The 15886-nt window shown below is 46.4% G+C and overlaps 1 protein-coding gene across 23 annotated transcripts in view; it reads left to right on the top strand.

Moving 5' to 3' along the window:
• Positions 1-6261: 6261 nt before the first annotated feature.
• The window catches only part of HVCN1 (hydrogen voltage gated channel 1), a 43005-nt gene continuing 33380 nt past the window's right edge, over positions 6262-15886 (top strand). Inside the window, exons 1-5 of one of the 23 annotated variants that reach the window (XM_029619205.1) lie at positions 6262-6698; positions 9790-9828; positions 10716-10859; positions 11273-11376; positions 13361-13479. The gene's annotated coding sequence lies outside the window, so the exon portion shown is untranslated. Of the gene's footprint in view, positions 6699-8797; positions 9055-9789; positions 9829-10715; positions 10860-11272; positions 11377-12280; positions 12429-13360; positions 13480-15886 lie in introns of those variants that run through there. The other 22 variants (XM_029619192.1, XM_029619207.1, XM_029619197.1 and 19 more) reach the window with 22 other exon arrangements.

Below are 15886 nucleotides of genomic sequence, written 5' to 3'. Positions count from 1 at the left end.
CAAGGTGAAGGATCACCATGAGACCCTCCACCAGTTGTTGGCTACTGTCTCGTCCTCTTCTGCTTCCTGGAGGGCTTCCCGGCTTGGGCCAAGGAAGCCCTTCTATAGGCAACAGAAGTACTACCCTCCTGCCCCTCGCTCTTGACCACAGCAGACAAGCGCTAGGGGCAAGTCTCATCAGCCATGGGGTCCCAGGCTTTCCCTGCTACAGGGCTTTGACTGGCGGCGCGGGAGCATAAGCCAGTAGAGTTAATCAGTGCCAGAAGACCCACCACTCAGGGGCTGACTCTGCTTCTTTGCGGACCAGTGGCTGTCCATGACTTTGGATCAGTGGGTCCTGTCCATCATCTGACATAGCTATAGGTTGAAGCTCATGGGTGTCCTACTGCATTCTCCCTGTACCCACTTTGGGGTCCCTTCTCACATCCAGACTTGCTTGTAGTAGAACTCCTCTGCCCTTCTAATGGCCGGGACAACAAGGGTGGGAGTTTTACTCTCATTATTTTTTGATTCCAAAGAAAACAGGAGGCCTCTGTCCCATTCTCGATCGGCGAGCCTTGGACAGATTTCTCAAAAGCGAAAAGTTCAAGATGGTATCCTTGGCCACTCTAGTTCCCCCTCTTGGAAAGAGGGGACTGGCTTTGCTCCCTCAACCTGAAATATGCTTACACCCATGTTGAAACTTCTGCTGACAGGGAGAGATTATCTCCACTTTGTGGTGGGCTGCCTCCATTTTCAATACTGCATACTTCCATTTGGCCTTGCCTCTGTGCCAAAGGTCATCACAAAGTGCTTGGCTGTGGTGGGTGCCTATTTACTTCAGCTGGGGATCCCCATCTTTCCATACGTGAATGACTGGTTGGTCAAGAGCGATACTCAAACAGGGATGGTTGCGGTTGCTACACTGGACTATTCGGCTATTGGAGCAGCTAGGGTTTTTAATCACCCAAAATCCCCTCTGGCTGTCATGGTTGGATTTCAGAGGAGCCGTGTTGGACGTGATGCAGGCGAAGGCTTTTTTGCTCTAACAGTCTATACGTGGCAGTCCGTGGTGGGGGAGATCAGGAGAGCCAACTAGTGCTGGCAAGATGGATGTTGCAACTGCTGGGCACATGGCTGCAACTGTCCATGTCACCCTATTTGCCTGTCTGCATAAGGGCTGAGCCCAGTGGTCCCTGCTCTCTGTGATAGGTCACCCAAGATCTCTGTTTACATCCAGGTTTTCTCCTGCTCTCAGGGATTCTCTGGCTTCGAGATCCCCATCCAAGCTGGAGCGGGATATGCCATTTCCTGCTCCCCCAACCTAGATTATCATGGATGCATCTCACCTACATTGGGGAGCCCATGTCTATGGCCTCCAACCCCAGGATCGCTGGACCACCCAAGAAGCCTGCTGTCAGAAACTTCTTGGAGCTGAGGGTGAGCTGGTACTCAGTGGACCTTCTGGCCAACCATGTGGTCTTCATTTGGACAGAAAACCAGGTTACCATGTGGTATATCAACAAGCAAGGGCACACCAGATCTTTCCTCCTCTGGCAGGAGGTGGTACAGATCTGGGTCTGGGCCCTGGCTCAAGCGATGTTGCTCCAGGCAGTGTATGTAGCTAGGGTGGAGAGCACTGCCAGACAGGCTTAGTAGCACCTTCCGACCCCCCACGAGTAGTCCCTGAAGCAGGAGGTGGCAGATTTGCTCCAAGCCTGAGGTTCCCCAGAAATGGAAGATTAGATTGGCTGCCCCCTGCCACAGGAACATTCCTCGGTACAGCTCCCTGTCCAGGACAGATAGCCAGCCTGCTATAGATGCCTTTGCTCTCCACTGGGGAAAGGGCCTCCTGTATGCATATCCTCCACTCCCATTGGTAGTGAAGACTCTCTTGAAGCTTTGCCAGGAGCGGGTGACCATGATCCTCATAGCCCCCCATTGGCTGAGACAGGTTTGGTTTCCACTCTGGCGGGAGCTCTCCTGGTGGGACCCAATCCAGCTCGGGACTGTCCCAGACCTCTGCCACCCCAACTTCCATACCCTGTCCCTTACAGCCTGGCTGTTGAGTGATTGATCTTTATTTTTATTTATTTAAATTCTTTTAATATACCGATGCTCAAGACCAGGTCTTATCGTACCGGTTTACAATAAACTAGGGGGGAAACCAGTTAACACAGAAAGCGAAAGTTACATTAAAACAGGGAATGTAGAACCAGGCCGTTTGAAGAAAAGGGATAGATTAACAATTTCTTTTTTTTTTAAGATTAACAATTTCTAACTGGAGAGCAGTGCAGTAAGCAGAGAGCAATTGCTTACATGGTAAAATTATATACACTTTACATAGCGGAGTCGATTTGACAAGATTATATGAGAGAGCAGTTCCAGCATAACAGTTCCTTTGTGAGGCGGAAAGAGGACGCAACCGAGGGGTGGTGGTCCGTGCGGGTTACCATAAGGCTTCTTCAGCGATATGCTTGGGCAAACAGCCATGTTTTCAATTTTTTTCTGAAGGTGAGATGACAATGTTCCTGGCGTAGATCTGGCGGGAGAGAATTCCAGTGATGCGGTCCAGCGGTTGATAGCGTTTGTTTTTCAATGGAGTTGTGTATAGCAGATTTGCTAGGGGGAACCTGGAGGGAGCCTCTGTATGCAGATTCAATACTTTGAATCTGCATACAGAGGCTTGATCTTGCAGCCTCTTGTGCTGTCAGAGGACGGGTCTCAAATCCTCATGTCTTCCATGAGGAAGTCTTATGCATTGAAATGGAGATTTACTGTCTGGAGTGAGCAGAAGAATCTCAACCCCCTTCTGCCCAATCCAAGACCTCCTGGTTTTATCATGTTCATCTCTTGGAGGCTGGGCTTAAACCCAACTCCCTGTGGCTGCATCTCAATGCCATAGGGGCTTACCACCAGAAGGGGAATGGTTTGCCCATCTTGGTACAGCCAATTGTGGGGAAGTTCAGGCATGGATAACTTCAGCTGTAGCCTCCCCTACTCCCCCCAAGGTGTCCTGGGGCCATAATGTAGTGTTGGCTCGTCTGCTGAAACCACCATTTGAGCCACTGTGCTCCTCGATGCCCAAGTATTTGACCTGGAACATCATATTTGTGGTGGCAATCGCATTGGCATGCAGGGTCAGTGAACTGCATGCATTGGTGACTTATCTGCCCTACACAAGCTTTTTCCATGACAGGGTGGTTCTGTGCACCTACCCTAGGTTCCTGCCAAAGGTGGTGACAGAGTTCCATCTTAAACAATCCATCATTATGTCCACTTTTTCCTAGGCCTTATTCCAACCAAGGGGCAAGGGTGCTGCACCCACTTGATTGTAAGAGGGTGTTGGTCTTCTACCTGGACCGGATGGCAGGCTATAGGCAGTCCTCCCATCTCTTTGTCTTAATTGACTCCATCAGGCTGGGAGTGGCTGTGTCTAAGCAGACTCTACCAGGCTAGTGGACTGTATTTCCTTTAGCTATGAGCAGGCATAACTGCAGCTGGGGGCCTGTGTCACAGCTCATTTGGTTAGAGCCATGGTGACCGTGGTGGCTCACCTACATGCAGCTCCAATGGGGGAGATCTCGCTATACCTTTGTAGCTCATCATTGTGTCTGGACAGGGACAGCAGCTGGGATAGCATGTTCGGCCAGTCTGTTCTCAGGAATCTCTTCTACCTGTGAACCCAACTCTTCCTCCCTAAAGCCCCAGGTTTGGGGGTCAGACTGTCCCTGCTGTTGCCAACAGCACCTCTGTTGTGGCTGGTGGTCCCATTATTTTTGAGGGCCAGCCTCTAGCTAGGGATTCACCTATAACTGTGGAGTTGAGTTTTCCTAGTTTTATTTTTTTGTAATTTACGACACTGAAGAGAGACCCCCTGTGGCTAGTAAGATAGTGGGTATGCTCAGTGTGCTAGTCAAAGTTTTGTGGGCTGGGCTCCATCTGATGATGTCATGGACCTGTGAGGACTAACATCCTGCTGTCCTAGAACACCTCTTACAGGTAAGCAACTTTGTTTTCTATAGTGGAGTCTGGGTTGTTTACTTAGTAAATGGTCCACTTTAACCCTCCGCTTGCCTTCCTACATGCAATGGTTTATTTAGCCTGTTTATTAATGGCAAAAGCAAGTTTGCTTACTGTAGACAGGGCTGTAGATAGGATCAATTAACTGTGGAATACCCACCTGCCTCCCTGGAGCATCAATTACAGGGCTCACTATACCCTGAGCAGGCTCATGCGGCAATGCCTGCAGCTGCCCTCCCATCCATACTTACTAGAGCTCAAATAGCCTCGGAATGACAAAACACATGGTCTTGTCTTTCCAAACTCGTTAAACCTTGAGGGCTATTACCTATCACTCACCTGTAATAGCTAAATCATTCTATCTATGGCAAACCCTGTTTCCAGTAAATAAATTTGCTAGAATGGGTTGGAAAGGGAGCACTAAGTATACTATAATTACCCTATTCTATTTGATCAGAGCTTACTCATATAAAGCTCTAGTACTGTTTCACCTTTTCATCAACCTGTACCATATTTTTAGGCTAAGCTCCCATCTGTTACCTACAACCAGTTTTCTGTGGTATGGCATCTGCCAACTGTTACCTTCTTATTATTTAAAACTTTATTTTGAATAAAAGGGTAGGGTTGGTTTATGTGGCTTTATGATGGTGTAAAGATCTGCTGCTCTAATGTAAACTAATTCTATGCTAAGTTCCTAGCAAGGGCCATGGCCTTATATACCCTATCACCTGTAATTTCCTGTGTGCTCCCTCAACTAGCAACCAAGTTCGGTTTCTGGTATAGTTTCTGCTGTTGGTAGTAGTGAGATGATTGAGACAAAACCCTCTCTTCTATTTGTTTGTAGTTTGTATCTTTGAATCCCCCAACCCTGCTCTCTGCCTGCGTTCAGCTGCTGCTTATTTCTCCCTATTTGTTCAGTCTGTCTCTTACCTTAATCCTACCTCAGTTTTCAAGGAAAACAGACAATCCTGCCTTGTGTGTGCAGAGGCAGAAGAGGTCAACTGCAGTAAAGGACATATGGTCGCCTCTCTGTTGCCTCCTATACCACTGCAGCATCCAGGAGCTCTTTTTAACAATTGGCATAGACACAGACCTACATCTGAAAAAAGCTCCAGCGTAGCAACTCACTTTAAAGAAGTTAGGGCTTGGTTTATTCATAGGCCACAGCTCAGAGAGAAAAGTGTGAAAGGATATTAACAAAAAAAACAACAACACTGCACTGATTATCAAGATACAATCCAGCGCTAGTATGTATGAATGATAGGAGGAGGAAGATGAGTTAGAGCTATTGCCATAGAATCTTGATCGGAGTGGGGGCCCGGTTGCTTGTATCTGGGCCATCAAACTAGAATTAGGTGTAATGTGTGGGGCAGTGAAGTTTTAAGATTGTTCCAACTCTTTCCAGTCAGATACACCAAAACCAGTATTGTTAAGATAGAGACTACACCAAGTAAACGTGGATAGGTCGAAACATGCTGCCCTGGCTAAGCAGGCCTGACAGCATGGGCCCCTAAATTGGCAGACAGAGCTTTTTAGCTCAGAGCGGCAGCGACAACGGTGGGCGCCTGAGCCTAAGGTGGCTTCAGTTCAGTTTTTTTGGTTGTTTTTTTTTTTTGGTTTTTTTTTTTACACTTGCCACAGTTTAACATCAGTTTTCGCTCATTAGCCCGTTTTTGGTGTTCCTTCTCTCCCCATAAGTTAATTGTACTTAGCCAAAACGTTACTGCCTAGGTTCTGTGTACTGAAATGCTTGCTCTGCTTCGGCTGAGAAATTGAGGAACCAAAATAGGAAAGCTATGTAACAAATAGACCAGTCCGACCTCAAGGAACCTAGCCAGTGTGTGCAGTCCGCGGAAATGCGTGAATTAGAAAACAAGATCCTGTTTAACATTTTTCACCCTCCCCCGCTGTAAAAATGTGCTGTACACAAAGCATCAAATAGAAGTTCTTTGGAAGTCGGCTAGGCCTAGGGGCACGGACATCAGTATCTCATAAACCGCCTTTCACTTGGAAAGTAGGCTAGTGAGTACTAGATAAAGGAGCTGGAATTAAAAGAGTTTAGAAAGCACTGGCGTAGGTTAATATAGAAAAGGCTAAAGGCACTAAGCAACCTTCCCCCAAGCAAGACTGCAATGGTGCTGATTACGCAGCAGGGATGCAGGGCTTTCACTGTAGAAATAGGAGCAGCGAAAGGACTGCCCGAGCTTTCGTTTCAGCAAGCCGCGGCTCTGCCCGGAACACCAGAGGTCGTCCTAGAAGCCACCCAGCTGGGAAGCGGGAAGAGGCCGGGCCAGGGCTGCAGCCGAAGATGGAAGTTTCCTGAGCGCGGCTTCCTCCCCTGCCACGTTCCATTCCAGCTGTGCGGCCGCAGCTGGCTCAGAGCGCGGGAGGCGCCAGCAATAGAAAAAAGGCAAAACGCGATTCTCGCTTATGGGCCGCAGCTGTGAGACAAAAGCAGTCAAGGTTTGCCATGCGCTTGGGGTGCTGTTTGGTCGGAAAGTGGATTTAAACTGCGCCAGAGGCTCGTTAGGCATCCCAAGTCTCTAACGGAGCTCCGGGAAACGCGGTGACGGTCTCTCGCTAGTAAGCGGTAACAAGAAAGTGAAAAAAGGGCTTTAGAAGAGTAAAGTTTAGGCGGGGCGGGGGCAGTTCCTGCCGGGTTTAGGATCTCCTGGAACAGTTCGGGTCTTCCCCCGGTAAGAGATGTGCAGTTGTCCAGCGGTTTGTACTGAAGCTTCGAGGTTATAGCCTAGGAGAACTGGAAACCACGTTCTTATTTCAAATGTTTAAAAGTTCATTTTTATTGTCCTTTTTTTTTTGGCGGGGGGGGGGGGATGAAGGGGAGGTATCTATTTACAGCGGTCATTTGATTAGTCTTATTAGGCTTGGATTGTATAGGAAGGGGGAGAAGAGCAGCACAAACCCCGGGGCTCACGATCGCAGTAACAGAAGGGTGAGTTGGTGAAAATAAAGGTTTCTAGGCAGGCGATTGCTTTCTTCCATTCGTCTCCTGCCCTTCCATTACTTTCTCTGAAGCGGCCCCATGGGCAATGAGTCCAGGTGCTCAGGCGAAAATCTGCACTCCACGTTTTCCAACTCTCACCATTCCTCATTACTTATCCAGCACCCAACAAACCTGACTTCCGGTTTGAATAATAATTTCAGTGCAGCTTTCCCGAATCTGGGGGAAAGAATCTTACTCCAATCTTACACCTACTTCCACCATTCTATATTTCATATTTTGGCAGGGGCACAGCTTAATTTGATCAACTTAACTATAGTAACACAAGTATTCTATAATGTAGGCGTTCCTAACGGGTGGGGGACTCAAATCCATCCAGTAGGGGAGTCAACTGTATGGGTATACAGCAAACCGTTTACATAAAGCTAAAGGATATCTGGGTTAAAAACAAACATCTGTTCTCCATCAATTTATTTACAAGCTCTTTTAATGGTGGTTTCCAGGACAAAATGGATCACCCAAAGCAGTGTACATCAATTCAAACAGCTATCAGAAAAATGAATGAATACAAAACAAATTATCCACAAAGGAAATTAAGATCAATCACAAACTTAAAAGATGAAAAAATAAAAACTTAAAGTGCCAGCTTTTCACCAACCTAAATCATCAAACCTGCTAAGATGCTGATAATAATTTGACTCCTGTTCCAGAGTTTGTGGAACCTCCGTAGAAAAATCTCTCTTGTAAACATGGCTTAAATCAACAAGACTATAACTCCATGACTGAGGAGAGCCACGGTTTAAGGATAAAGGAAAAGCTCCTCTTTTGCCAACAATGCCATGTCACATGGGACAGGATAATCTAGTCCTCATCCCCCTTTATATAGACTTATAGTGCTGCCTTCCTTGAGACAAGCAGGACTGCCTCTCTGTGTATTTAATAGCCTAAAAGCAGGACTGGCTCAGTCTCACTAATGGACTAGGTTGATTGGCTCTGCAATACTTTTCATTATTTAATGCTTTTGCCGATTTTTTTTTTTTTTTTTTTTTTTTTAAAGAAAGTGCTGTAAATTTTTTTGACCAGAGTTTTGAAATTGGCATTAATTACAAGTTAGCTATTAAATTCTGTCTTAACATAAGTTCCAGTTTTCTTCAAATAAAGAAAACCTCACGTTTAATAATTACTAGAAGGAGGGTTTTCCCCCACCATATGCTGATAAGAAACATCTTTAGTGTTACAGGTGTTTAATTTGATAAGATGTTTGGATGTAGGCCTGGCACAGTTGAGAAGCTGCAGATAATGGGTACTTGCCAGGTTCTTATGGCCTGGATTGGCCACTGTTGGAAACAGGATGCTGGGTATGTTCTTATAAAAAGGGCAATTCAGACGTTGGCGTGATGTTATATGAAAGATGAAGATTTTGTTTCCCCGAAGAGGGTCTCGGACTGGTGATTTATAATAGGGGGTGTATATTTATGGGCCTTCAAAGGCTGCAGACTTGCCTGGATTTTAGAGGAACTAACATGTGCAAATTAGAAATTAACCTGTTTCTTAGCCAGAAAAATCAGACTATTTGTGGCCTTGGCACAGAAAATCGAGGATCTTGTGGTAGTCTGATAAACTTGTAAACATCATGGAATTCAGTATTTCAAAATGTTCAGTAAAAAACCCCCCAAAAAGTCTAATTTGATTTGGGATTAAAAAGGGTCATCCTTCTTTGTAATGCATCAAAACTTAAACCTACACACTTGCCTTTGCAAAGAGTCCCAGCTAATAGGGAACCAAAACAAAAGAACGCCTCTTCCTGCCCAAAGGTCACTGCGGGATTGCTGAGTTGTGTAAACAGGCACAAGTGAATCCCTGCAACTGCTGGTTGAGGGCAAACCAAGTTCCCCCTTGCCAGTGCTTCGGAGTTAGGGAGCCAGGCTGCCGGTTTATTGGCCCTCTGCTAATGGAGCAGGTCTGCCTGGCTTAACCAGGGAGGGGGCGATGTGGGGAGAAGATCTTTAAAAAGCAACTGCCCGAGCAAGGAACCTGCGCTGCCAGTAAACCATCTTCTGCTGCAACAAATGCACCCTTTCAGCCAGTGAGTGAGTGTTTCATGTTGCAACATTTTTCTGGCTTTAACGGAGAGATGTAAAAGGAAGAAGTAGCTTGCCATGCAGCTAAGGGATGACCCTCTGTGCTTGTGCAGGTCTGTTTTAAATGGGGCGATCTCTTAAAACCCAGTAAGGGACTGGGATGACGAAGTGTACAAAGGAGGTTGAGGGTTTTTTGGTTTTTTTTTATTAACATCACCTAAAAATAGGATTTTTATAACGTTTCTGCTCTCTTTGCCTTGGAGAAGCAATTATCTCTTTAAACTGAGATAATTGCTGCTAAGTGTCTTGGGGCACGTTTGTCTTTAATTCCTTTTTATTTTAACTTACTTGAACTGTGTGGAGAAGGTTTTGGGGGGTTTTATTTTTATAACTGTTATAGCATACAATTTTTTTCTATGCAAATGTTCCAGCTTGGCTAGATTTCGGTAAATTCATGGAAGCATGCTATCTATTACAACAGGACGAGGCAACTCAGGTCCTGGAGTGCTACAGACAGGTCTGGTTTTCAGGGCTTCTGCAATGAATAGCCATGAGGTACATTTGCATACAATGCAGGCAGTGCATGTAAATATACCTCAGGCATATTCATTGTGGCCATCCTGAAAAGCAGATCTGTTTCTGGCACTCCAGGGCTGGAGTTACCTACCCCGTTAATTATAATAATACTCAGTTGCTGTCCGTCTTGGAAACACTGACACCTTCTGACCTCTGCTTCTACTGTAGCCGCTCGTTTCCAGAAAGACGAAAAAATGTGTTGTAATGGTAAGCAGTTTTTATCTGTCTTGAATGTGCATGTTGAGTCAGGCTCAGGGGTTATGGCACAGAAGTGGATTGCATCGAAGGCAGGAGGACCTAGTTATGTACAGGGAGAGTAATGGCGAGGGGGCTGATGTAATAAGCTGCGCTATAGCTGCCATGGTTTTGAGTGTTCCTAAATGTGCGTTTTCCCATGCAAACCCCTATATGGGTATGTAATAAGAGTTTTGTACAGGGTGGGGGGGGGATAGCACGTTTCTTTTTCTGCGCAGATGCATGCTAATGGCATGCAAAGGAGGCAATTATCTAGTCACAGGCAATGCAGAGAGCCGCACTAGAAGGGAGAAATGTTAGTGCAGATTTTTTAATGCAAGTTTTTTAGCACCACAGTCAAGGCACGAATCAAGTGACAGCGCTGACTCAGGGGCCCATTCAGGTGCACTGGTGTGGTGTGGTTGTGTGTCCGTGCAGCTCTGGTGTGATGTCTGATTGTGTCCAGCTCTTCCTGATGCTGTAGTATATCCTGCAGCTTCACCAAAGGATGACAGCAGGTGACAGAGGTCACGGCAGGAGAGAGAGGATCAGGAGGGAGCGCTTTTTAAAAGATCTGCCATGTGGTGTGAATGATCCCCCATTAATATTTGCCATGTTTTCTGCAGCCCCCGGTTATTAGAAATATAAGCATTTCTATTCCAGGGTCATAATTTCGCTACACAGGGACGCTCAGTCGTTCGCCACGTTTGCTTTTATGCGCAGATTATCATCGTGGATGCAGCCGCTTATTAGATAGGGCCTTACCGCATGTCTGTCCACGTATTTGTTTTCATGACTGCGCGAATTTGTGCGTGCAAATTATTTACGTACATTTTTTTCTTTTTTTACATCTCGTGGAGGTGCCAGCTTTAGCTGTGTGTGGTGATCAAAACCCGCGCTCACAGCTAGCACCTGTTTCGCTATGGATCTTACTACATTGGCTCCTCTGATCCCTGTTGCTGGGTAGGCAGCCTGTAGCAGTTGTAGCAGCATCACAATTAGAGGTAGGCCCCAGCGGGTGCCCCAGCAGTGAAGAGCGGCAATGGGTGGTGGCAGTGAGCACTGTGATGTTGACTACATTGTGCTTTAGGAAGGGTGTGAGGGTACATAGGTGTGGCAGACATTAGGAGGCAGCATCAGAAGGGAATATGAGTGGCGACTAGTGATTTTGGAGAGTGTTTGGGAGAAGATCAGCTGGGAGGACGGGTGAGAGGGGGCATCTGAGATGGAAGATTTGGGGGGGGGGGGGGGGAGAGAGGACTGGAGATAGGGAGTGGCTGGGATGTGATGGGGAGCAGGGTCAAAGCCAAGGAAGGGAGACCTCTCTCCCAGTCTGAAAGATGTTAATTTTACAGCATATGTTTTGCATGCTTCAGCCAGTCATATTAATTGCATTTTGTTTACCTGTTTACATCAGGCTTACAAGGAAGTGGAGGACTCCTAATCCTGAAGAGTCATTTGATACACACCCGGGATTTAATTTGTGGTTTTATTCTCTCAGAGCAGCCATTAAACAAACGGGTATGTATCACTCTCCTTTATTGTTTAGGCCATGACTAATTCCTGAGGCATTCAAGACTGAATTTTATGACTTCAGTGCATTGACATTAGAAACACAATGTTCCTCTGAATCTTTTTTTTTTTTTTTTTTAATTTACTATCTGTTGATTCCCATACTTATAATATGGACATCCATACTAAGGATTTGTCTTTCTCCTTGATGCTACTGTACCTCTATAGACACCTGCACCAGTATCCATGTTTGTGTTTATGGATCATATTTGTGTTATGATCGTCTCAGATTTACCTTGACCTGGAATTCCTCCATACCAGGGTAGCCAGGTCTGACAAACATCTGAGCCTGCCATACTTTTATGGGCTGGCGGCAGTTTCACACCTCTGTGCCCGGATGTCCAGATATTTCAACACTAGGAGCCTTCCATCCCCCTCGGCCTTCTCCCACCTTGGAGAGCTGGGCTGGGTTTGGTTGCTTTTGCCTTTATAATCAGCCATTTTGTGATTCAGAGTGTGGCTATAGCCAGTTTAGGGCAGACCCTCAGCAGTAAGGATGTCTGTTCCTCCTTCCTGCCTCATCAGCCTTTCCCCGCTGTGTGTACCCCCTGCCCCAGAGGGTTTGCTGGAACCCCTGTAGGACTTCCCGCTCCAGGACTGTGGCAGGCTTGGCTGTGTGAGGTGTCTGATGGCCTAAAGCTGCCCATTTGTGGAAGAGACTGCCTGCTTCTTTGGGGAAGGTCATTCTTGCTGGCTGGACTCAGAGGGCAGGGGCTGAAGACCAGCGAGCCCATTCACCCTGTGCCAGCAGAACACACCTTGGAAGATTTTTGACAAAGGAAAGTAATCTCTCTCTTTGTTGGAGGAGAGTTTAGCCACTCCTCCTCCTTGAGAGCCAGACTGGAAAAGCAGGTTCCTGAATCTAAAGACTTTTCGTCACGAGGAGTCACCTTTTGGAACAACTAAAGGAGTCTAGTAACATTTGGGGACCCCACCCGGATCTCCACCTGTATGGGACCAGAACTCTGGGCTGGGTGATCGGTGATGATCTGGAGCCTCAGGTAGGACTGTTTCCTTCATGTTTAGAAGGGGACCCTTGTCATAGAAATCCCAATAGGCCCACCACGGGGTGCTCTACCAGCCTGCTCACATAAAGGACACCTACCCAAGATGAGACAGCCTAACTGTGATAAATTCCACTGTATCTGCCCACTTATTGAAAGATGGACTTTAAGTTGACTTTTACCAATCAGTGAAATTACTTAACCCCAGTACCTGGTCCTGCCTGTCTTATCACAGCAGCTTTTCACACCACTGTCTGGGCCATAGACGAATCCTGTCAATAATTTCCCCAGGGATCAAGAGTCAAGCATGGGGAACAGCCTTTCTGACTTGGTGCGTCATGCCCTCTCGCTGGCCATGTTCAAATCTATTTTTAAAAGCCGTTTATTTGAGGCTGCTTTTTAAATCTTGGTTTTCCCTGATCATAGCCTTGTTGATTTTAATCATGTTTTCTATAATAAAATTCACAGTCGTCTTGTCTTGTCTGTGTCTTGACTAAGTTGTAAGCTCAATAGAGCAGGGACTCTGTCTTGCGTATATGTATAATCCTCTCTATATCTAGCCGTGCTATTGCAATGAGAGGCTATAACTTTTACTCAATTGTATTGTATCGCTGTCAGTGGTATCCACATCCATGTGGCCACTGCGTCCATCTCAAGAGCAAGGTCATGTCCTGGTTACTCATTTTTATGGAGCCTAACTATTATGAAAAATAAATTTTAAAAAAACCTCATTTACCTTGGTCCCTTTTATGTGGGAAATTCTTGCAGTAAAATGCAACGTTTTTGAGCACTCATTTTCTCTTTCCAAGATTAATAGTAATTGAGGGGGTGGAGTTTGAACTGATTTTTCTGAAATTTGGCACGCTGACAATGCCTGGACCTAATTTTCTTTAAAGATCACTTTTTTTTTTTTTTAATTTTGTTTTAAGCAAAAACTGAGCAACTGAAGATTGCAATTGAGAATAAAGTGCTATTGTACCTTTCGTCCTAAAACGGATGCTGTATGCAGTAACGCTGCAGGACCTGTGCGCGTCCAGGAGGAAGATCTGTAAGTAATCCAAGCCAGAGCTGCAAGGCTAAGTTAGTGCAGTCTCTGTGACAAGAAAAAGGTAGTCTCTGTGGCGAGAAAAAGTAAACAAAAAGCCCCCCTAGTGTTAGACGCCTTCATTTCTACCAATCGATGCATTCCAGCGAGGAATGCCTTGGGTGGAACTGGAAGAGAAACTGTGTTTGGGAGCAACATGTACACTTCAGAAAAAGCAGCTGTCCCAAACTTAGGAGAATGGAAATTGGGTTCTTTGCCAGCTGCGGTTCCTTCTCGTGGATCCACATAAGGATTAGCCAGAGAAGGTGGTGGACATGAGTTGTTGCAACTCGACCAGTCCCGGTGCCAGCTGGAACAGATGAATGAATCCAGACAGGTTACCCAATGAGCATCCTGCAAAATCTAACAGTTCATCTGTAATCTGGCCGAAAATACAAACGGACCCAGAGGCAGTGCACAAGCTCTTAGAGAAGTAGGTTTCTTCTAGCTATTCCAGCCCTGAAACCGAAAGCTGTTGACTTCTTCCATGGGCAAAACACTCTCTGCAAATATATAATACATTTTAACCTAGTCCCCCCCTCCCCCCCCATACACAATTTCCCAGTAAAATTATAAACAGTTTTTATAGAAAGGATTATGAAACGAAGTGGGTGTCCATGTTTACGCAGTTCTGTTTTTCTGACAGAAATCTGCTTTGGTATCATGAGTTGGCAGAAACCTGCCTGCATGTGTCAGAAGTTATGTGGAAACTGAGCCTTAAGTAAGAGTGAAATATTCTTGGGCAAGATGTGTAGTTAAAGGCAGCTCTTCAACTTACGAGAAAGGAAGTCTCCTTGGTGAGGGGGTGCGCGGCGTCTCCTGCATAAACAGTCCTAGCTCACTTCAGGACTCTCTTCCCAGCCCCAAATCCGGACTGGCCCTTTCAGTGACTGCCCCTGGCCGGAGCCTGATGATGTGTGCCCCAAGAGTCTGGTCCCTGTAGAGGAGAAGGGAGTGTGAGCGCTCCCTCCGCAGCAGCCCTGCTCGCAACAGGTCCTGGATGAAAACGATGGGCTTGGTGGTTGAATGCGGGTTTCCCGCGTGTCCTGGAGCAGCGCTGCCCCTGGATGATTGTTGAATGGGAGTGCTCATTGCCCCACTTCCAAAACGTTGATTTAATTTCATGGATTTATGACTTTTGCTGTTGGACGTCAGGTGTGGTTAGACGTGTCCGATTCCATTCAGACCTTTTGGCCGCAGGTGCAATGTGTGCCCAGTACTGAACGGAGGTGTTTGCTCCTGAGGGAAAGCCTGAATCCAGCCCTGGGATGTTTAGGCTCCTGGCCTAGGTGACAGCCTAGGATCCCAAATATTAAGGCCAAAGAGGAACCTGCTGCTGCTGCTTGTGTTTTCTGGCCCATGGCCCTCAGCCAACGGATACCAAAATCTTACATTTTGGCTCGGATTAGCCCTTGTGACAATTCTCGTGCTCTCTCCCCATTTTCTTCCTTCTTTCCTGCCTTTCTCTCTCTCAAGTTTCTCCTTTAGATATTTACAGTTCAACCATAATATTGGATGATCCCCCTACTTTCATATCCTCAGTCATGCCTTTTTCTGGCCTAACTCAGACCCTTGTGTGCATCAGTCTTTTCTAGGCTGTAGGGATTGTACATTGATTCTCTCTGTACTGCACTTGTATCCAATATACAACCTGGGGCTCCCAAAATTGTCTGGGTTGAACCTGAGGCTTGGTACTCGATGGTGTGTGAGGCAGTATGGATCTGCTTCTGAGTGCAAGGTGCTTTAGCAGCGTAGTGTGACGTGCTGGCACCATCCTCTAAGGAAGCTACTGAGCACTTATTAGATTTTGTTCAAGCATGACAGAGGGTAGACGGTGTTTTGGTGATTCTCAGACAGGTGTTACTTCTGAATATTCATGATGGCTTTTGAGGCGGTGGGCATGCCGGGGAAGGAGGGCTGACTAGTTCTGAAATACGACTGAAGAGTGAGTTGTGCTGTCTGGAGCTGCCAACTCTGCTTCATATGCAGGTGGTTCTTATTGTGGGGGTGACCTGGCTGCTGTTCAGTACACGTGCCTGTCCAAGTGGATTACAGTTTTTGTGTGTTTCAGCTGCTGAGTCATAGGGTACAAAATACAAACCCTCTGTTCTTTGCAGTAGTGATGGGCTGCTGAGTTTTTGTGTTTTTTTTGTTTTTTGCTTGAAAATGATCGGAGCTGCTAATGAAACAGGAGTCACGTGTTGCCCGGAGTGTGCCTGCACATGGTAATCAGCAATCGCTTGCATGCATGTATTTTGTGCCAGAAATAGTTGGGTTGGCACTGGTGTGGCACTTTGTGCGTTGATGCCACCAACAATGTAAGTGGAGGAGAATCGCCTGCAGGAGGCTCGTTCGTACCTTCATGCTATGT

Source organism: Rhinatrema bivittatum, chromosome 11 (genome assembly GCF_901001135.1).
Source record: "Rhinatrema bivittatum chromosome 11, aRhiBiv1.1, whole genome shotgun sequence".
Lineage (NCBI taxonomy): Eukaryota > Metazoa > Chordata > Amphibia > Gymnophiona > Rhinatrematidae > Rhinatrema > Rhinatrema bivittatum.
Note: the sequence above shows the minus strand (reverse complement) of the source record. Positions and strands in the feature narration are given on the sequence as shown.